Genomic DNA, 23,050 nt, shown 5'->3' with positions numbered 1-23,050 from the left:
TTCTTAATTACCGACTGCTCCTAGATGTCATTTTCAATTTTTACCACTTCATATTTACCACTTCATATTTACCGATTCGTTAATAATGTATTCGGTAAATATGAATCCGTATTTTAGAATTCGGTAACTATGAATCGGTATTTACCGCCTCATATTTACCGAAAAGTGGTTTTTGGACTCCTACATCTCACTTGTCTGAATACCGGTCGGTAACGGCATATTTACCGAAAATCGGCCGTTACCGACCGGTATTTGGCTACCTACATGAGGCCCCAAATGAGATGTTTAAAGTGATTTTCATGCTTCCAGGGGCCCTGAACGCAAAATTTGTGGAATGGGTAAACGTGAATGAAAATGGCCAAGTTACTCACTCTGAGGCCTTAAAAAGTGTTTATCCACCTCGGGAAGTGAAATAAATAACATTTGGAGGCCTTTATTGTTCAATCAAAAATGCCCAATTTTTGACAAAAGAGATAACCACCCCCCCTTACGACATGCTTCAGAAAGTAAAAAAATGGTCCGTTTTCAAATGTTGCGTCTTTGAACTAAAATTCACATTTGTACGTGGATAATCACTTTTAGAGATAAAATGAGATGTTTAAAGTGATTTTCATGCTTCCAGGGGATATGAACGCAAAATTTGTGGAATGGGTAAACGTGAATGAAAAGGGCCAATTTACTCACTCTGAGGCCTTAAAAAGTGTTTCTCCACCACGGGAAGTGAAATAAATAACATTTTTAGGCCTTCATTGTTCAATCAAAAATGCCCAATTTTTGACGAAAGAGATAACCACCCCCCCTTACGACATGCTTCAGAAACTAAAAAAATGGTCCGTTTTCAAATGTTGCGTCTTTGAACTAAAATTCACATTTGTACGTGGATAATCACTTTTAGAGATAAAATGAGATGTTTAAAGTGATTTTCATGCTTCCAGGGGATATGAACGCAAAATTTGTGGAATGGGTAAACGTGAATGAAAAGTGCCAATTTACTCACTCTGAGGCCTTAAAAAGTGTTTCTCCACCACGGGAAGTGAATTAAATAACATTTTTAGGCCTTTATTGTTCAATCAAAAATGCCCAATTTTTGACAAAAGAGATAACCACCTCCCCTTACGACATGCTTCAGAAACTAAAAAAATGGTCTGTTTTCAAATGTTGCGTCTTTGAACTAAAATTCACATTTGTACGTGGATAATCACTTTTAGAGATAAAATGAGATGTTTAAAGTGATTTTCATGCTTCCAGGGGCCCTGAACGCAAGATTTGTGGAATGGGTAAACGTGAATGAAAATGGCCAATTTACTCACTCTGAGGCCTTAAAAAGTGTTTCTCCACCACGGGAAGTGAATTAAATTACATTTTTAGGCCTTTATTGTTCAATCAAAAATGCCCAATTTTTGACAAAAGAGATAACCACCCCCCCTTACGACATGCTTCAGAAACTAAAAAAATGGTCCGTTTTCAAATGTTGCGTCTTTGAACTAAAATTCACATTTGTACGTGGATAATCACTTTTAGAGATAAAATGAGATGTTTAAAGTGATTTTCATGCTTCCAGGGGCCCTGAACGCAAGATTTGTGGAATGGGTAAACGTGAATGAAAATGGCCAATTTACTCACTCTAAGGCCTTAAAAAGTGTTTATCCACCTCGGGAAGTGAAATAAATAACATTTGGAGGCCTTTATTGTTCAATCAAAAATGCCAAATTTTTGACGAAAGAGATAACCACCCCCCCTTATGACATGCTTCAGAAACTAAAAAAAATGGTCCGTTTTCAAATGTTGCGTCTTTGAACTAAAATTCACATTTGTACGTGGATAATCACTTTTAGAGATAAAATGAGATGTTTAAAGTGATTTTCATGCTTCCAGGGGATATGAACGCAAAATTTGTGGAATGGGTAAACGTGAATGAAAAGGGCCAATTTACTCACTCTGAGGCCTTAAAAAGTGTTTCGCCACCACGGGAAGTGAAATAAATAACATTTGGAGGCCTTTATTGTTCAATCAAAAATGCCTGATTTTTGACGAAATAGATAACCACCCCCCCTTACGACGTGCTCAAGAAACTAAAAAAATGTGCCGTTTTCAAATGTTGCGTCTTTGAACTAAAATTCACATTTGTACGTGGATAATCACTTTTAGAGATAAAATGAGATGTTTAAAGTGATTTTCATGCTTCCAGGGGCCCTGAACGCAAGATTTCTGGAATGGGTAAACGTGAATGAAAATGGCCAATTTACTCTTTCTGAGGCCTTAAAAAGTGTTTCTCCGCCACAGGAAGTGAATTAAATTACATTTTTAGGCCTTTATTGTTCAATCAAAAATGCCCAATTTTTGACAAAAGAGATAACCACCCCCCCTTACGACATGCTTCAGAAACTAAAAAAATGGTCCGTTTTCAAATGTTGCGTCTTTGAACTAAAATTCACATTTGTACGTGGATAATCACTTTTAGAGATAAAATGAGATGTTTAAAGTGATTTTCATGCTTCCAGGGGATATGAACGCAAAATTTGTGGAATGGGTAAACGTGAATGAAAAGGGCCAATTTACTCACTCTGAGGCCTTAAAAAGTGTTTCTCCACCACGTGAAGTGAAATAAATAACATTTGGAGGCCTTTATTGTTCAATCAAAAATGCCTGATTTTTGACAAAAGGGATAACCACCCCCCCTTACGACATGCTCCAGAAACTAAAAAAATGTGCCGTTTTCAAATGTTGTGTCTTTGAACTAAAATTCACATTTGTATGTGGATAATCACTTTTAGAGATTTGGGGCCTCATGTAGGTAAATAAATTTTACCGGTCCTTAAATACCGAGCCGTACCGAATCGGTAAATTAGAATCGGTAAGTTACATGTAGGTAAAAATTCGGTAACAGTTACCGATTCGGTAACAGTCGGTAAATACGAATCGGAATTCACCGATTCGGTAAATACCGAGGTGATAATTACCGAATCGGAAAATACCGAGGTGGTATCTACCGAATCGGAAAATACCGAGGTGGTATCTACCGAATCGGAAAATACCGAATCGGTACGTACGGATTCGGTAAATAACATCACATGACTTGACGAAACCGCTAATCCTGTGCAATGACAGCCCACCCAACCAGGAACTGCCCACACCCAGGCAGGTGTACACAATTAGCCGAAGTGGCCACACCCAGGCAGGTGTACATAATTAGCCGACCCTGGAGAGGCTCGGAGTGCAGAGGAGAGGCAGGGAGCAGTTGCATGTGCGAGCGGGAAACGAACAGCATGTCCAGCCAGAGCACACAGAAAGACGGAGGGGAAAGGAGGAGGAAGCTCAAATTCAGCCCCAAGGAACTCCAGGTGCTGGTGGAGGAGGTGGTGAAGCAGCACCAGAAGCTGTTTGGGAGGCAATCCCTGCAAGTGCCTGAGGCCGAAAAGCGCAACATATGGCTGGCCATCCAGGCGCAGGTCAATGCTGTGGGAGTGACCCACAGGGAAATTGAGGTCCTCAAAAAGCGCTGGTATGACCTGAGGATTGTGACCAAGAGGAAGATGGGCGACATCCAGAAGGAGGCCAGCCAGACCGGAGGTGGAACCAACAGGGCACCTGCCCTCACCGAACTGGAGGAGCTGGTGGCGGCCACACTCGAGCAAGAGAGCGTCGTGGGTCTTGGGGACGCCGACAGCTCTGCCAGAGCCGCAACACACCAAGGTAAGACGAAAGCACAGCAATGTAGCCGCCCCTACCCCTATCCCACATCCCCCATTGTGACACGAGAATCACACTGCAGTCCACACGTGTCAGTGCAGACAGGCAATGCATTCCGGGAGATGTAGTCAGGGCAACACTAACCATGACGTAAATGTCACAGGGCAACAAGGCATGTCACGCACTCGAGGCACAAGGAGACAGAGGACAGATTGGAATGTGAAATGATTTATTGTGACGCTTGCAATGCAGCCCTTCGGGGACACTGAGCCAATGTTGTTTTTCTGTCCACAGATGTGACATCATGCAGTACAGGGCATGCTGCAGGGGAGACGGCACACCGGCCACAAAAATCACCTCTAGCCAGCACGAGTGCAGACCAGGGAGCAGGCCCACTTGCAGCCGCACCACCTACGCAGCCAGCCTCGCCGCACACAGAGCCAGCATCACCTCACCGAGAGCCAGCATCACCACCACCAGAGCCAGCATCGCCACTCATGTTCGATTCACCGGCCACATCTCCGCTTGCAGGTGTGAGAATGAGGAGGCGTCCAGCAGCCAGGCTACGAGCCTTAGACACCTCGTCAGACGACATCATGGGCCCAGAAGACCGCACCGGGCCCCAGGAAGGGAGCCATCCCACTGTGCCCCAAACATCACAGGCAGCACAGACGGGAGCAAGAGGGCGCCGCAGGTCGCGTGTCCAGAGTCCACCAGCACCCACTGACGGCCATGGTGTCTTCTTGGGGCTCGAGGGCCAAATGTTGAAGCAACAGCGCCTGCAATCAAAGGCAGTAATGTCAGTCCAGAGGCACATGCGGGTGATGAGGACAAGCTTAGTCAACATGGACACAAACATTGGCGGCATGGCTGCGGGCATTCGGGACATGTCCCAGTCAATCCAGCAGTTGTGCAGCAAATTAGATGCTGACATCGAAGCACGGCGCCGGGAACGCCAGAGAAGGGACACTACCAGCAGGGCACTCAACCGTCTGGCAACTGCGACTTCCCTACTTTGCCGGCGCTCTGTGACGATGCAGGAGGGCCTAACACAGTGCTGCAGCGACCTGTCACGGGGGATGGTGCAGGTGACAAGTGCACTAGGGGTGCTATTGACAAGTCAGGCGTCGACAACTGCTGCAGGGGATGCTGCGGAGAGCATCGACACCAGCAGCAGCATCACACCCCCCGTCCCCGAAGCACGCAGGAGCAGCAGGCGGCTTGGGGTTGGCTCTAGTGAGGATGCACAGGCCGTGCAATCCACCACTGCAGCGCGTATGCGCAAACATTGATGTGGCCCTGCTTATCCACTTGCCATTGGGTGACGTAACCCTGGACATACTCATTGTATAGATGGCATATTGCCAGATTGGCCTGTTCATGTGTTCATGGCGTGGTGCCACATTAAACTACGTCATGACTTCTCACGACTCGCTGTGTCCCCTCACTTACTCAGAAATAGTTGCATGTGATCTCTGCCCGTCTCTCTCTCCCATCGATTGCAGTTGGCACTCTAGCTGCGCTGCCCTCTGGCTGGCCTGACTCATCCTCGTTGTCCTCAAAATATGTTAGATCCACATCTGTACCTTTTTTCGTGGCAAGGTTGTGCAGCATTGCACAAGTGGCAATTATCTTGCAGCAGGTGATGGGTTTGTACTGGCGTGCGCCTCCGCTCTTGTGGAGGCAGCGGAACCTGCTCTTCAGCAGTCCAAACGTGCGCTCCACCACATTGCGTGTAGATTTGTGGGCCACGTTGTATCGTCTCTCACTCTGGGTTGCTGGGTGTAGGTAGGGAGTGAGGATGAATGAACGGCATGCATATGCACTGTCGCCTGGATGAGTAAAAGGGAACCATCAGTTACATGCCTCTATACACTCTGATTTGCAGGTTTCAAGGGGCGTCACTGTTACTTACCCAGCAGGTATCCCTCTCCGAATTCTCCGGCTCTCAGTCGTGTGTAGATCCCACTATTCTGGAAGATGTAAGAGTTGTGGGTGCTCCCAGGAAACTTTGCAACAATATCTGTGATGATGTTCCCTGCATCACAGATCACCTGCACATTGATGGAGTGGGTGGACTTCCTGTTCCTGTAGATGTGCTCTGTGTCAGCTGGAGGACAGATTGGGATGTGTGTACCATCAATACAGCCGATGACATGGGGGAACTGTGCCATGTGATAAAAGTCTGTTTTTGTTTTCTGCAGTGCAACCTGTGTGTTTGGGAAGCTGATGTAGTGGTGCATTCTCTGCATCATGGCATCCAGGAACTTCCTGAAGAAACGTGACAGGCAACTCTGGGATACCCCACCCACCGCAGCTATCACCACCTGATAACTGCCGGATGCCAACAGATGTAGGCTGCAGAGCACCTGCACATGTGGGGGTATGGCGTGCGCCCTTCTTATTGGCTGGTCCAGGAGTGGGTGAAGGTCCCTGATTAAGTCCATGATGGTTTCGGGGTGTAGCCTGTACCTCTCATGTATCTCTGCATCGGTCAGCTGGAATAGTGTGATGCGCTGTCTGTAGATTTGTTCCTCCCGTCGCCACACCCTCAGTCCTGCTGCCTGTAGACGTAGGCGCCTTGCAATGACGTACATGGCGGCCATGTTGTCCACGCTGTTGCATTTTGGGATTGCTTATGTGCATTGTTGATGGTTACCACCTGCTTTCCATCCGTGTTAATTACCGACTCTTATTTACCGATTTTCCTGGATTTCTTAATTACCGACTGCTCCTACATGTCATTTTCAATTTTTACCACTTCATATTTACCACTTCATATTTACCGATTCGTTAATAATGTATTCGGTAAATATGAATCGGTATTTTAGAATTCGGTAACTATGAATCGGTATTTACCGCCTCATATTTACCGAAAAGTGGTTTTTGGACTCCTACATCTCACTTGTCTGAATACCGGTCGGTAACAGCATATTTACCGAAAATCGGCCGTTACCGACCGGTATTTGGCTACCTACATGAGGCCCCAAATGAGATGTTTAAAGTGATTTTCATGCTTCCAGGGGCCCTGAACGCAAAATTTGTGGAATGGGTAAACGTGAATGAAAATGGCCAAGTTACTCACTCTGAGGCCTTAAAAAGTGTTTATCCACCTCGGGAAGTGAAATAAATAACATTTGGAGGCCTTTATTGTTCAATCAAAAATGCCCAATTTTTGACAAAAGAGATAACCACCCCCCCTTACGACATGCTTCAGAAAGTAAAAAAATGGTCCGTTTTCAAATGTTGCGTCTTTGAACTAAAATTCACATTTGTACGTGGATAATCACTTTTAGAGATAAAATGAGATGTTTAAAGTGATTTTCATGCTTCCAGGGGCCCTGAACGCAAAATTTGTGGAATGGGTAAACGTGAATGAAAATGGCCAATTTATTCACTCTGAGGCCTTAAAAAGTGTTTCTCCACCACGGGAAGTGAAATAAATAACATTTGGAGGCCTTTATTGTTCAATCAAAAATGCCCAATTTTTGACGAAAGAGATAACCACCCCCCCTTACGACATGCTTCAGAAACTAAAAAAATGGTCCGTTTTCAAATGTTGCGTCTTTGAACTAAAATTCACATTTGTACGTGGATAATCACTTTTAGAGATAAAATGAGATGTTTAAAGTGATTTGCATGCTTCCAGGGGCCCTGAACGCAAGATTTCTGGAATGGGTAAACGTGAATGAAAATGGCCAATTTACTCACTCTGAGGCCTTAAAAAGTGTTTCTCCACCACAGGAAGTGAATTAAATTACATTTTTAGGCCTTTATTGTTCAATCAAAAATGCCCAATTTTTGACAAAAGAGATAACCACCCCCCCTTACGACATGCTTCAGAAACTAAAAAAATGGTCCGTTTTCAAATGTTGCGTCTTTGAACTAAAATTCACATTTGTACGTGGATAATCACTTTTAGAGATAAAATGAGATGTTTAAAGTGATTTTCATGCTTCCAGGGGATATGAATGCAAAATTTGTGGAATGGGTAAACGTGAATGAAAAGGGCCAATTTACTCACTCTGAGGCCTTAAAAAGTGTTTCTCCACCACGGGAAGTGAAATAAATAACATTTGGAGGCCTTTATTGTTCAATTAAAAATGCCTGATTTTTGACAAAAGAGATAACCACCCCCCCTTACGACATGCTCCAGAAACTAAAAAAATGTGCCGTTTTCAAATGTTGCGTCATTGAACTAAAATTCACATTTGTACGTGGATAATCACTTTTAGAGATCAAATGAGATGTTTAAAGTGATTTTCATGCTTCAAGGGGCCCTGAACGCAAAATTTGTGGAATGGGTAAACGTGAATGAAAATGGCCAATTTACTCACTCTGAGGCCTTAAAAAGTGTTTATCCACCAGGGGAAGTGAAATAAATAACATTTGGAGGCCTTTATTGTTCAATCAAAAATGCCCAATTTTTGACAAAAGAGATAACCACCCCCCCTTACGACATGCTTCAGAAACTAAAAAAATGGTCCGTTTTCAAATGTTGCGTCTTTGAAGTAAAATTCACATTTGTACGTGGATAATCACTTTTAGAGATAAAATGAGATGTTTAAAGTGATTTTCATGCTTCCAGGGGATATGAACGCAAAATTTGTGGAATGGGTAAACGTGAATGAAAAGGGCCAATTTACTCACTCTGAGGCCTTAAAAAGTGTTTCTCCACCACGGGAAGTGAAATAAATAACATTTTTAGGCCTTCATTGTTCAATCAAAAATGCCCAATTTTTGACGAAAGAGATAACCACCCCCCCTTACGACATGCTTCAGAAACTAAAAAAATGGTCCGTTTTCAAATGTTGCGTCTTTGAACTAAAATTCACATTTGTACGTGGATAATCACTTTTAGAGATAAAATGAGATGTTTAAAGTGATTTTCATGCTTCCAGGGGATATGAACGCAAAATTTGTGGAATGGGTAAACGTGAATGAAAAGTGCCAATTTACTCACTCTGAGGCCTTAAAAAGTGTTTCTCCACCACGGGAAGTGAATTAAATAACATTTTTAGGCCTTTATTGTTCAATCAAAAATGCCCAATTTTTGACAAAAGAGATAACCACCTCCCCTTACGACATGCTTCAGAAACTAAAAAAATGGTCTGTTTTCAAATGTTGCGTCTTTGAACCAAAATTCACATTTGTACGTGGATAATCACTTTTAGAGATAAAATGAGATGTTTAAAGTGATTTTCATGCTTCCAGGGGCCCTGAACGCAAGATTTGTGGAATGGGTAAACGTGAATGAAAATGGCCAATTTACTCACTCTGAGGCCTTAAAAAGTGTTTCTCCACCACGGGAAGTGAATTAAATTACATTTTTAGGCCTTTATTGTTCAATCAAAAATGCCCAATTTTTGACAAAAGAGATAACCACCCCCCCTTACGACATGCTTCAGAAACTAAAAAAATGGTCCGTTTTCAAATGTTGCGTCTTTGAACTAAAATTCACATTTGTACGTGGATAATCACTTTTAGAGATAAAGGGCCTCATGTAGGTAAATAAATTTTACCGGTTCATAAATACCGAGCCGTACCGAATCGGTAAATTAGAACCGGTAAGTTATATGTAGGTAAAAATTCGGTAACAGTTACCGATTCGGTAACATTCGGTAAATACGAATCGGAAGTCACCGAATCGGTAAATACCGAGGTGGTATCCACCGAATCGGTAAATACCGAGGTGGTATTTAGCTAATCGGAAAATACCGAGGTGGTATTTAGCGAATCGGAAAATACCGAGGACACTACCACCTTCCCTTAACTAAGTAGCCAATATCACAATCATGTCATCATAGAAGGTCTCTCAGGCTTGAATAGGGGACCCCATACCTCAAAGATCAGCTTAGTGAAATCACATCACAGGAGCATCAGGAGTCTCCTCGCAGGAAGGCTTGTCTTCGGTCTGAATAATAAACATGACGTCTGAGATATGAAAAGCACCAACTGTCAGGTATGTGCAGCTGCGCGTGTGCCATGGCTAAATCGTGGGTCGAACAACCTAGAGTGGAAAACATGCATTGTGTAAAATTCCAGACTGTGTGTCACAGCATGTACAGACCAAGGTCGCTGCGCAGAGCTTGGGATGGGAACAACAGAATGCACTCGTCTGAAGGAAGTCTCGAGTCAGCAGTTTATTCAAGAAAGAACATGTAAACGCAGTGTCGTGTGCAAAGACACAAACATGGCTACATAACATTCAACGTGGTAATGCCAACTGAACAATGCATGTACGTATTCAGGGAGAACTCACTACACGCCCCCTTGAGCGAAGCAATATGCAATAGGCAAGAAAAGAGAGAACGCAGAGTTCAGTTTCGTCAGAGCAGAACAGGGCGTAACCAATGCAGCGCCAAAGTCCTACAGTCCAATTAATTGCAGCATACAATTCCAAAAACACAATGCAAGTATAGTAAAAAACTCAAGCAGACCATCAGGAAGAGAAAAACGAGAACTAAAATAAATAAATGTTGCGCCAGGGTGCTGTCCAGTAGCACAGGCGCAATGGACGACAATCCAGTTAATCCATGAATGTATAGGCAGCATATGTGGCCACGGCTTCCAACAAGCAATCGTTTTCAGGGCCACTAAAAGTCTCAGCCATCCAATTGAGTAAAGAAAAGGAACATACGTGTTCTCCAACCAACGGAGCCTCTAGCACAATCAGAGGGCACCCGGAATGTTCCTCCAAATAGCTCATGGACAAGAAGTCGTAGGCTGCCGCTGAGATGTCCCAATTACCCAGGATACCATGCGCCGCTCCACACGCCATGATCCGGACACCAGAACAGGACAACTCGTGAGACACTAAGGGCCTCATCAGTCGATCGAAATCCGGCACCGGAGACACCATGTTGGTCAAGCACAAATCCACAGGCCATTCAAAGGGACAATCCAGGCAGTGCAATACAGGTTGTACGCAGGTGAAGTAGGAATACCTGAAGGATAATCCATAAGCCAGGCTCAAAGTCGCCAATGGCAAAGTACCATAGAAGTCAAGCATCCTATCACGAAGAAGATGCAGACGGGACAGGTGCTCGTGTGGCACAGAAGGAGCAGCCATTCCGTAGTATGAAAAGTACAAGCAGCACACCTGCCACCAGCGCCAGAAGCAGCGGAACACCTCCAAAGATGCTCGAGAACAGTGAATGAACAAATGCCGGAATTACACCACAAATTGTTTGGAAAGAGGTCACGAGACCCGAGCCCCACATGTTAGAAAAAATTGAGCCAGGCCGGTCGTGGACGAGGCATTGATAATACTTTGGATCAAAGAGCCGAAATGCAGGGGGAGGTCAGTATTCAGAGGCGCCTGTTCCTCAGTGCGCGTAGTAGCAACGTGAAGGACAAATATTTTAACGAGAGGAAGTCAAAGGCACCTCTTTGTGGGACAATGGCGCTCTATTCTGCTCAACTTGTTGGACTCTGCTTTCAAGGTTGGAATCGAAGGCCAGATGGAAACATCCCGCCGCCCATGCGGGGGTGGAAAAAGAACAGTATTGCAGCAGACAACTTCATGCGAGACAGTTATGTACGGGATTACCACTCACATCCCGCAGCAAACTTCATCAATCATTATTAAATGAATACCGTTTGCAAGCACAGTGAAAGAAGGTGTAATCACAGGCACTGGGATACCTCGTAGGACGCACGCCAAAATCGGGGCTTGTACATTGCATGCGCCGTGTACTTGCATGTGCCTATTGTCTCATGTATGAATCCTAGAAGTGAGAGTGCTAGAGCTAATATCTATATCGGCTTAGGCCTTCTCCATGTTTGCTTGGTCAATAGCTCTCAGTCTGGAAGCCGCCTCACTGTGCGACAACTTGCAGACCTCGTTGTAAATAGCATACGCGCACCTTTTGGTTCTGCCACCCACGGGACCATTCACAATATCATTCCATTCGGTATGCACATTGATGGAGTGGGTGGACTTCCTGATCCTGTAGATGTGCTCTGTGTCAGCTGGTGGACAGAGTGGGATGTGTGTCCCATCAATGCAGCCAATATAATGGGGGAAGTAATTCCTGAAGGAACGGGACAGGCAACTCTGGGATACACCACCCACCGCAGCTGTCACCGCCTGAGAAATGCCGGATGCCAGCAGATGTGGGCTGCAGAGCACCTGCACATGTGGGGGTATGGCGTGCGCCCTTCTCATTGGCTGGTCCAGGAGTGGGTGCGGGTCCCTGATTGAGTCCATGATGGTTTCGGGGTGTAGCCTGTACCTCTCATGTATCTCTGCATCAGTCAGCTGGAATAGTGTGATGCGCTGTCTGTGGATGCGTTCCTTCCGTCGCCAAACCCTCAGTCCTGCTGCCTGTAGACGTAGGCGCATTGCAATGACGTACATAGCTGCCAGGGTGTCCACGCTGTTGCATTTTGGGATTGCTTAGCTGCACTGTTGTTGGTTACCACCTGCTTTCAATCCGTGTTAATTACCGACTCTTATTTACCGATTTTCTTGGATTTCTTAATTACCGAGTGCTCCTACATGTCATTTTAACTTTTTACCACTTCATGTTTACCGATTCGTTAATTATGTATTCGGTGAATATGAATCGGTATTTACCGCCTCATATTTACCGAAAAGTGGTTTTTGGTCTCCTACATCTCACTTGTCTGAATACCGGTCGGTAACGGAATATTTACCGAAATTGGGCCGTTACCGACCGGTATTTCGCTACCTACATGAGGCCCAAAATGAGATGTTTAAAGTGATTTTCATGCTTCCAGGGGCCCTGAACGCAAGATTTGTGGAATGGGTAAACGTGAATGAAAATGGACAATTTACTCACTCTAAGGCCTTAAAAAGTGTTTATCCACCTCGGGAAGTGAAATAAATAACATTTGGAGGCCTTTATTGTTCAATCAAAAATGCCAAATTTTTGACGAAAGAGATAACCACCCCCCCTTATGACATGCTTCAGAAACTAAAAAAAATGGTCCGTTTTCAAATGTTGCGTCTTTGAACTAAAATTCACATTTGTACGTGGATAATCACTTTTAGAGATAAAATGAGATGTTTAAAGTGATTTTCATGCTTCCAGGGGATATGAACGCAAAATTTGTGGAATGGGTAAACGTGAATGAAAAGGGCCAATTTACTCACTCTGAGGCCTTAAAAAGTGTTTCGCCACCACGGGAAGTGAAATAAATAACATTTGGAGGCCTTTATTGTTCAATCAAAAATGCCTGATTTTTGACGAAATAGATAACCACCCCCCCTTACGACATGCTCAAGAAACTAAAAAAATGTGCCGTTTTCAAATGTTGCGTCTTTGAACTAAAATTCACATTTGTACGTGGATAATCACTTTTAGAGATAAAATGAGATGTTTAAAGTGATTTTCATGCTTCCAGGGGCCCTGAACGCAAGATTTCTGGAATGGGTAAACGTGAATGAAAATGGCCAATTTACTCTTTCTGAGGCCTTAAAAAGTGTTTCTCCGCCAGGGGAAGTGAAATAAATAACATTTGGAGGCCTTTATTGTTCAATCAAAAATGCCCAATTTTTGACAAAAGAGATAACCACCCCCCCTTACGACATGCTTCAGAAACTAAAAAAATGGTCCGTTTTCAAATGTTGCGTCTTTGAAGTAAAATTCACATTTGTACGTGGATAATCACTTTTAGAGATAAAATGAGATGTTTAAAGTGATTTTCATGCTTCCAGGGGATATGAACGCAAAATTTGTGGAATGGGTAAACGTGAATGAAAAGGGCCAATTTACTCACTCTGAGGCCTTAAAAAGTGTTTCTCCACCACGGGAAGTGAAATAAATAACATTTTTAGGCCTTCATTGTTCAATCAAAAATGCCCAATTTTTGACGAAAGAGATAACCACCCCCCCTTACGACATGCTTCAGAAACTAAAAAAATGGTCCGTTTTCAAATGTTGCGTCTTTGAACTAAAATTCACATTTGTACGTGGATAATCACTTTTAGAGATAAAATGAGATGTTTAAAGTGATTTTCATGCTTCCAGGGGATATGAACGCAAAATTTGTGGAATGGGGAAACGTGAATGAAAAGTGCCAATTTACTCACTCTGAGGCCTTAAAAAGTGTTTCTCCACCACGGGACGTGAATTAAATAACATTTTTAGGCCTTTATTGTTCAATCAAAAATGCCCAATTTTTGACAAAAGAGATAACCACCTCCCCTTACGACATGCTTCAGAAACTAAAAAAATAGTCTGTTTTCAAATGTTGCGTCTTTGAACTAAAATTCACATTTGTACGTGGATAATCACTTTTAGAGATAAAATGAGATGTTTAAAGTGATTTTCATGCTTCCAGGGGCCCTGAACGCAAGATTTGTGGAATGGGTAAACGTGAATGAAAATGGCCAATTTACTCACTCTGAGGCCTTAAAAAGTGTTTCTCCACCACGGGAAGTGAATTAAATTACATTTTTAGGCCTTTATTGTTCAATCAAAAATGCCCAATTTTTGACAAAAGAGATAACCACCCCCCCTTACGACATGCTTCAGAAACTAAAAAAATGGTCCGTTTTCAAATGTTGCGTCTTTGAACTAAAATTCACATTTGTACGTGGATAATCACTTTTAGAGATAAAATGAGATGTTTAAAGTGATTTTCATGCTTCCAGGGGCCCTGAACGCAAGATTTGTGGAATGGGTAAACGTGAATGAAAATGGCCAATTTACTCACTCTAAGGCCTTAAAAAGTGTTTATCCACCTCGGGAAGTGAAATAAATAACATTTGGAGGCCTTTATTGTTCAATCAAAAATGCCAAATTTTTGACGAAAGAGATAACCACCCCCCCCTTATGACATGCTTCAGAAACTAAAAAAAATGGTCCGTTTTCAAATGTTGCGTCTTTAAACTAAAATTCACATTTGTACGTGGATAATCACTTTTAGAGATAAAATGAGATGTTTAAAGTGATTTTCATGCTTCCAGGGGATATGAACGCAAAATTTGTGGAATGGGTAAACGTGAATGAAAAGGGCCAATTTACTCACTCTGAGGCCTTAAAAAGTGTTTCGCCACCACGGGAAGTGAAATAAATAACATTTGGAGGCCTTTATTGTTCAATCAAAAATGCCTGATTTTTGACGAAATAGATAACCACCCCCCCTTACGACATGCTCAAGAAACTAAAAAAATGTGCCGTTTTCAAATGTTGCGTCTTTGAACTAAAATTCACATTTGTACGTGGATAATCACTTTTAGAGATAAAATGAGATGTTTAAAGTGATTTTCATGCTTCCAGGGGCCCTGAACGCAAGATTTCTGGAATGGGTAAACGTGAATGAAAAGGGCCAATTTACTCTTTCTGAGGCCTTAAAAAGTGTTTCTCCGCCACAGGAAGTGAATTAAATTACATTTTTAGGCCTTTATTGTTCAATCAAAAATGCCCAATTTTTGACAAAAGAGATAACCACCCCCCCTTACGACATGCTTCAGAAACTAAAAAAATGGTCCGTTTTCAAATGTTGCGTCTTTGAACTAAAATTCACATTTGTACGTGGATAATCACTTTTAGAGATAAAATGAGATGTTTAAAGTGATTTTCATGCTTCCAGGGGATATGAACGCAAAATTTGTGGAATGGGTAAACGTGAATGAAAAGGGCCAATTTACTCACTCTGAGGCCTTAAAAAGTGTTTCTCCACCACGTGAAGTGAAATAAATAACATTTGGAGGCCTTTATTGTTCAATCAAAAATGCCTGATTTTTGACAAAAGGGATAACCACCCCCCCTTACGACATGCTCCAGAAACTAAAAAAATGTGCCGTTTTCAAATGTTGCGTCTTTGAACTAAAATTCACATTTGTACGTGGATAATCACTTTTAGAGATCAAATGAGATGTTTAAAGTGATTTTCATGCTTCCAGGGGCCCTGAACGCAAAATTTGTGGAATGGGTAAACGTGAATGAAAATGGCCAAGTTACTCACTCTGAGGCCTTAAAAAGTGTTTATCCACCTCGGGAAGTGAAATAAATAACATTTGGAGGCCTTTATTGTTCAATCAAAAATGCCCAATTTTTGACGAAAGAGATAACCACCCCCCCTTACGACATGCTTCAGAAAGTAAAAAAATGGTCCGTTTTCAAATGTTGCGTCTTTGAACTAAAATTCACATTTGTACGTGGATAATCACTTTTAGAGATAAAATGAGATGTTTAAAGTGATTTTCATGCTTCCAGGGGCCCTGAACGCAAAATTTGTGGAATGGGTAAACGTGAATGAAAATGGCCAATTTATTCACTCTGAGGCCTTAAAAAGTGTTTCTCCACCACGGGAAGTGAAATAAATAACATTTGGAGGCCTTTATTGTTCAATCAAAAATGCCCAATTTTTGACGAAAGAGATAACCACCCCCCCTTACGACATGCTTCAGAAACTAAAAAAATGGTCCGTTTTCAAATGTTGCGTCTTTGAACTAAAATTCACATTTGTACGTGGATAATCACTTTTAGAGATAAAATGAGATGTTTAAAGTGATTTGCATGCTTCCAGGGGCCCTGAACGCAAGATTTCTGGAATGGGTAAACGTGAATGAAAATGGCCAATTTACTCACTCTGAGGCCTTAAAAAGTGTTTCTCCACCACAGGAAGTGAATTAAATTACATTTTTAGGCCTTTATTGTTCAATCAAAAATGCCCAATTTTTGACAAAAGAGATAACCACCCCCCCTTACGACATGCTTCAGAAACTAAAAAAATGGTCAGTTTTCAAATGTTGCATCTTTGAACTAAAATTCACATTTGTACGTGGATAATCACTTTTAGAGTTAAAATGAGATGTTTAAAGTGATTTTCATGCTTCCAGGGGCCCTGAACGCAAGATTTGTGGAATGGGTAAACGTGAATGAAAATGGCCAATTTACTCACTCTGAGGCCTTAAAAAGTGTTTCTCCACCTCGGGAAGTGCAATAAATAACATTTGGAGGCCTTTATTGTTCAATCAAAAATGCCCAATTTTTGACGAAAGAGATAACCACCCCCCCTTACGACATGCTTCAGAAACTAAAAAAATGGTCAGTTTTCAAATGTTGGGTCTTTGAACTAAAATTCACATTTGTACGTGGATAATCACTTTTAGAGATAAAATGAGATGTTTAAAGTGATTTTCATGCTTCCAGGGGCCCTGAACGCAAGATTTGTGGAATGGGTAAACGTGAATGAAAATGGCCAATTTACTCACTCTGAGGCCTTAAAAAGTCTTTCTCCACCACTGGAAGTGAATTAAATAACATTTTTAGGCCTTTATTGTTCAATCAAAAATGCCCAATTTTTGACAAAAGAGATAACCACCCCCCCTTACGCCATGCTTCAGAAAATAAAAAAATGGTCCGTTTTCAAATGTTGCGTCTTTGAACTAAAATTCACATTTGTTCGTGGATAATCACTTTTAGAGATAAAATGAGATGTTTAAAGTGATTTTCATGCTTCCAGGGGCCCTGAACGCAAAATTTGTGGAATGGGTAAACGGGAATGATAATGGCCAATTTACTCACTCTGAGGCCTTAAAAAGTGTTTCTCCACCACGGGAAGTGAATTAAATTACATTTTTAGGCCTTTATTGTTCAATCAAAAATGCCCAATTTTTGACAAAAGAGATAACCCCCCCCCCTTACGACATGCTTCAGAAACTAAAAAAATGGTCTGTTTTCAAATGTTGCGTCTTTGAACTAAAATTCACATTTGTACGTGGATAATCACTTTTAGAGATAAAATGAGATGTTTAAAGTGATTTTCATGCTTCCAGGGGCCCTGAACGCAAGATTTGTGGAATGGGTAAACTTGAATGAAAATGGCCAATTTACTCACTCTGAGGCCTTAAAAAGTGTTTCTCCACCTCGGGAAGTGAAATAAATAACATTTGGAGGCCTTTATTGTTCAATCAAAAATGCCCAATTTTTGACGAAAGAGATAACCACCCCCCCTTACGACATGCTTCAGAAAGTAAAAAAATGGTCCGTTTTCAAATGTTGCGTCTTTGAACTAAAATTCACATTTGTACGTGGATAATCACTTTTAGAGATAAAATGAGATGTTTAAAGTGATTTTCATGCTTCCAGGGGCCCTGAACGCAAGATTTGTGGAATGGGTAAACGTGAATGAAAATGGCCAATTTACTCACTCTGAGGCCTTAAAAAGTGTTTATCCACCTCGGGAAGTGAAATAAATAACATTTGGAGGCCTTTATTGTTCAATCAAAAATGCCCAATTTTTGACAAAAGAGATAACCACCCCCCCTTACGCCATGCTTCAGAAAATAAAAAAATGGTCCGTTTTCAAATGTTGCGTCTTTGAACTAAAATTCACATTTGTTCGTGGATAATCACTTTTAGAGATAAAATGAGATGTTTAAAGTGATTTTCATGCTTCCAGGGGCCCTGAACGCAAAATTTGTGGAATGGGTAAACGTGAATGAAAATGGCCAATTTACTCACTCTGAGGCCTTAAAAAGTGTTTCTTCACCACGGGAAGTGAAATAAATAACATTTGGAGGCCTTTATTGTTCAATCAAAAATGCCCAATTTTTGACAAAAGAGATAACCACCCCCCCTTACGACATGCTTCAGAAACTAAAAAAATGGTCCGTTTTCAAATGTTGCGTCTTTGAACTAAAATTCACATTTGTACGTGGATAATCACTTTTAGAGATAAAATGAGATGTTTAAAGTGATTTTCATGCTTCCAGGGGCCCTGAACGCAAGATTTGTGGAATGGGTAAACGTGAATGAAAATGGCCAATTTACTCACTCTGAGGCCTTAAAAGGTGTTTATCCAACTCGCGAAGTGAAATAAATAACATTTGGAGGCCTTTATTGTTCAATCAAAAATGCCCAATTTTTGACAAAAGAGATAACCACCCCCCCTTACGCCATGCTTCAGAAACTAAAAAAATGGTCCGTTTTCAAATGCTGCGTCTTTGAACTAAAATTCACATTCGTTCGTGGATTATCACTTTTAGAGATAAAATGAGATGTTTAAAGTGATTTTCATGCTTCCAGGGGCCCTGAACGCAAAATTTGTGGAATGGGTAAACGTGAATGAAAATGGCCAATTTACTCACTCTGAGGCCTTAAAAAGTGTTTATCCACCTCGGGAAGTGAAATAAATAACATTTGGAGGCCTTTATTGTTCAATCAAAAATGCCCAATTTTTGACAAAAGAGATAACCACCTCCCCTTACGACATGCTTCAGAAACTAAAAAAATGGTCTGTTTTCAAATGTTGCGTCTTTGAACTAAAATTCACATTTGTACGTGGATAATCACTTTTAGAGATTAAATGAGATGTTTAAAGTGATTTTCATGCTTCCAGGGGCCCTGAACGCAAGATTTGTGGAATGGGTAAACGTGAATGAAAATGGCCAATTTACTCACTCTGAGGCCTTAAAAAGTGTTTCTCCACCACGGGAAGTGAATTAAATTACATTTTTAGGCCTTTATTGTTCAATCAAAAATGCCCAATTTTTGACAAAAGAGATAACCACCCCCCCTTACGACATGCTTCAGAAACTAAAAAAATGGTCCGTTTTCAAATGTTGCGTCTTTGAACTAAAATTCACATTTGTACGTGGATAATCACTTTTAGAGATAAAATGAGATGTTTAAAGTGATTTTCATGCTTCCAGGGGCCCTGAACGCAAGATTTGTGGAATGGGTAAACGTGAATGAAAATGGCCAATTTACTCACTCTAAGGCCTTAAAAAGTGTTTATCCACCTCGGGAAGTGAAATAAATAACATTTGGAGGCCTTTATTGTTCAATCAAAAATGCCAAATTTTTGACGAAAGAGATAACCACCCCCCCTTATGACATGCTTCAGAAACTAAAAAAAATGGTCCGTTTTCAAATGTTGCGTCTTTAAACTAAAATTCACATTTGTACGTGGATAATCACTTTTAGAGATAAAATGAGATGTTTAAAGTGATTTTCATGCTTCCAGGGGATATGAACGCAAAATTTGTGGAATGGGTAAACGTGAATGAAAAGGGCCAATTTACTCACTCTGAGGCCTTAAAAAGTGTTTCGCCACCACGGGAAGTGAAATAAATAACATTTGGAGGCCTTTATTGTTCAATCAAAAATGCCTGATTTTTGACGAAATAGATAACCACCCCCCCTTACGACATGCTCAAGAAACTAAAAAAATGTGCCGTTTTCAAATGTTGCGTCTTTGAACTAAAATTCACATTTGTACGTGGATAATCACTTTTAGAGATAAAATGAGATGTTTAAAGTGATTTTCATGCTTCCAGGGGCCCTGAACGCAAGATTTCTGGAATGGGTAAACGTGAATGAAAAGGGCCAATTTACTCTTTCTGAGGCCTTAAAAAGTGTTTCTCCGCCACAGGAAGTGAATTAAATTACATTTTTAGGCCTTTATTGTTCAATCAAAAATGCCCAATTTTTGACAAAAGAGATAACCACCCCCCCTTACGACATGCTTCAGAAACTAAAAAAATGGTCCGTTTTCAAATGTTGCGTCTTTGAACTAAAATTCACATTTGTACGTGGATAATCACTTTTAGAGATAAAATGAGATGTTTAAAGTGATTTTCATGCTTCCAGGGGATATGAACGCAAAATTTGTGGAATGGGTAAACGTGAATGAAAAGGGCCAATTTACTCACTCTGAGGCCTTAAAAAGTGTTTCTCCACCACGTGAAGTGAAATAAATAACATTTGGAGGCCTTTATTGTTCAATCAAAAATGCCTGATTTTTGACAAAAGGGATAACCACCCCCCCTTACGACATGCTCCAGAAACTAAAAAAATGTGCCGTTTTCAAATGTTGCGTCTTTGAACTAAAATTCACATTTGTACGTGGATAATCACTTTTAGAGATCAAATGAGATGTTTAAAGTGATTTTCATGCTTCCAGGGGCCCTGAACGCAAAATTTGTGGAATGGGTAAATAGTGAATGAAAATGGCCAAGTTACTCACTCTGAGGCCTTAAAAAGTGTTTATCCACCTCGGGAAGTGAAATAAATAACATTTGGAGGCCTTTATTGTTCAATCAAAAATGCCCAATTTTTGACGAAAGAGATAACCACCCCCCCTTACGACATGCTTCAGAAAGTAAAAAAATGGTCCGTTTTCAAATGTTGCGTCTTTGAACTAAAATTCACATTTGTACGTGGATAATCACTTTTAGAGATAAAATGAGATGTTTAAAGTGATTTTCATGCTTCCAGGGGCCCTGAACGCAAAATTTGTGGAATGGGTAAACGTGAATGAAAATGGCCAATTTATTCACTCTGAGGCCTTAAAAAGTGTTTCTCCACCACGGGAAGTGAAATAAATAACATTTGGAGGCCTTTATTGTTCAATCAAAAATGCCCAATTTTTGACGAAAGAGATAACCACCCCCCCTTACGACATGCTTCAGAAACTAAAAAAATGGTCCGTTTTCAAATGTTGCGTCTTTAAACTAAAATTCACATTTGTACGTGGATAATCACTTTTAGAGATAAAATGAGATGTTTAAAGTGATTTGCATGCTTCCAGGGGCCCTGAACGCAAGATTTCTGGAATGGGTAAACGTGAATGAAAATGGCCAATTTACTCACTCTGAGGCCTTAAAAAGTGTTTCTCCACCACAGGAAGTGAATTAAATTACATTTTTAGGCCTTTATTGTTCAATCAAAAATGCCCAATTTTTGACAAAAGAGATAACCACCCCCCCTTACGACATGCTTCAGAAACTAAAAAAATGGTCAGTTTTCAAATGTTGCATCTTTGAACTAAAATTCACATTTGTACGTGGATAATCACTTTTAGAGTTAAAATGAGATGTTTAAAGTGATTTTCATGCTTCCAGGGGCCCTGAACGCAAGATTTGTGGAATGGGTAAACGTGAATGAAAATGGCCAATTTACTCACTCTGAGGCCTTAAAAAGTGTTTCTCCACCTCGGGAAGTGCAATAAATAACATTTGGAGGCCTTTATTGTTCAATCAAAAATGCCCAATTTTTGACGAAAGAGATAACCACCCCCCCTTACGACATGCTTCAGAAACTAAAAAAATGGTCAGTTTTCAAATGTTGGGTCTTTGAACTAAAATTCACATTTGTACGTGGATAATCACTTTTAGAGATAAAATGAGATGTTTAAAGTGATTTTCATGCTTCCAGGGGCCCTGAACGCAAGATTTGTGGAATGGGTAAACGTGAATGAAAATGGCCAATTTACTCACTCTGAGGCCTTAAAAAGTCTTTCTCCACCACTGGAAGTGAATTAAATAACATTTTTAGGCCTTTATTGTTCAATCAAAAATGCCCAATTTTTGACAAAAGAGATAACCACCCCCCCTTACGCCATGCTTCAGAAAATAAAAAAATGGTCCGTTTTCAAATGTTGCGTCTTTGAACTAAAATTCACATTTGTTCGTGGATAATCACTTTTAGAGATAAAATGAGATGTTTAAAGTGATTTTCATGCTTCCAGGGGCCCTGAACGCAAAATTTGTGGAATGGGTAAACGGGAATGATAATGGCCAATTTACTCACTCTGAGGCCTTAAAAAGTGTTTCTCCACCACGGGAAGTGAATTAAATTACATTTTTAGGCCTTTATTGTTCAATCAAAAATGCCCAATTTTTGACAAAAGAGATAACCACCCCCCCTTACGACATGCTTCAGAAACTAAAAAAATGGTCCGTTTTCAAATGTTGCGTCTTTGAACTAAAATTCACATTTGTACGTGGATAATCACTTTTAGAGATAAAATGAGATGTTTAAAGTGATTTTCATGCTACCAGGGGCCCTGAACGCAAGATTTGTGGAATGGGTAAACGTGAATGAAAATGGCCAATTTACTCACTCTGAGGCCTTAAAAAGTGTTTATCCACCTCGGGAAGTGAAATAAATAACATTTGGAGGCCTTTATTGTTCAATCAAAAATGCCCAATTTTTGACAAAAGAGATAACCACCCCCCCTAACGCCATGCTTCAGAAACTAAAAAAATGGTCCGTTTTCAAATGTTGCGTCTTTGAACTAAAATTCACATTTGTACATGGATAATCACTTTTAGAGATAAAATGAGATGTTTAAAGTGATTTTCATGCTTCCAGGGGCCCTGAACGCAAGATTTGTGGAATGGGTAAACGTGAATGAAAATGGCCAATTTACTCACTCTGAGGCCTTAAAAAGTGTTTCTCCACCACTGGAAGTGAATTAAATAACATTTTTAGGCCTTTATTGTTCAATCAAAAATGCCCAATTTTTGACAAAAGAGATAACCACCCCCCCTTACGCCATGCTTCAGAAACTAAAAAAATGGTCCGTTTTCAAATGCTGCGTCTTTGAACTAAAATTCACATTTGTTCGTGGATAATCACTTTTAGAGATAAAA

This window comes from Triturus cristatus, chromosome 12, assembly GCF_964204655.1.
Source record: "Triturus cristatus chromosome 12, aTriCri1.1, whole genome shotgun sequence".
Lineage (NCBI taxonomy): Eukaryota > Metazoa > Chordata > Amphibia > Caudata > Salamandridae > Triturus > Triturus cristatus.
This window is presented reverse-complemented; position numbering follows the sequence as displayed.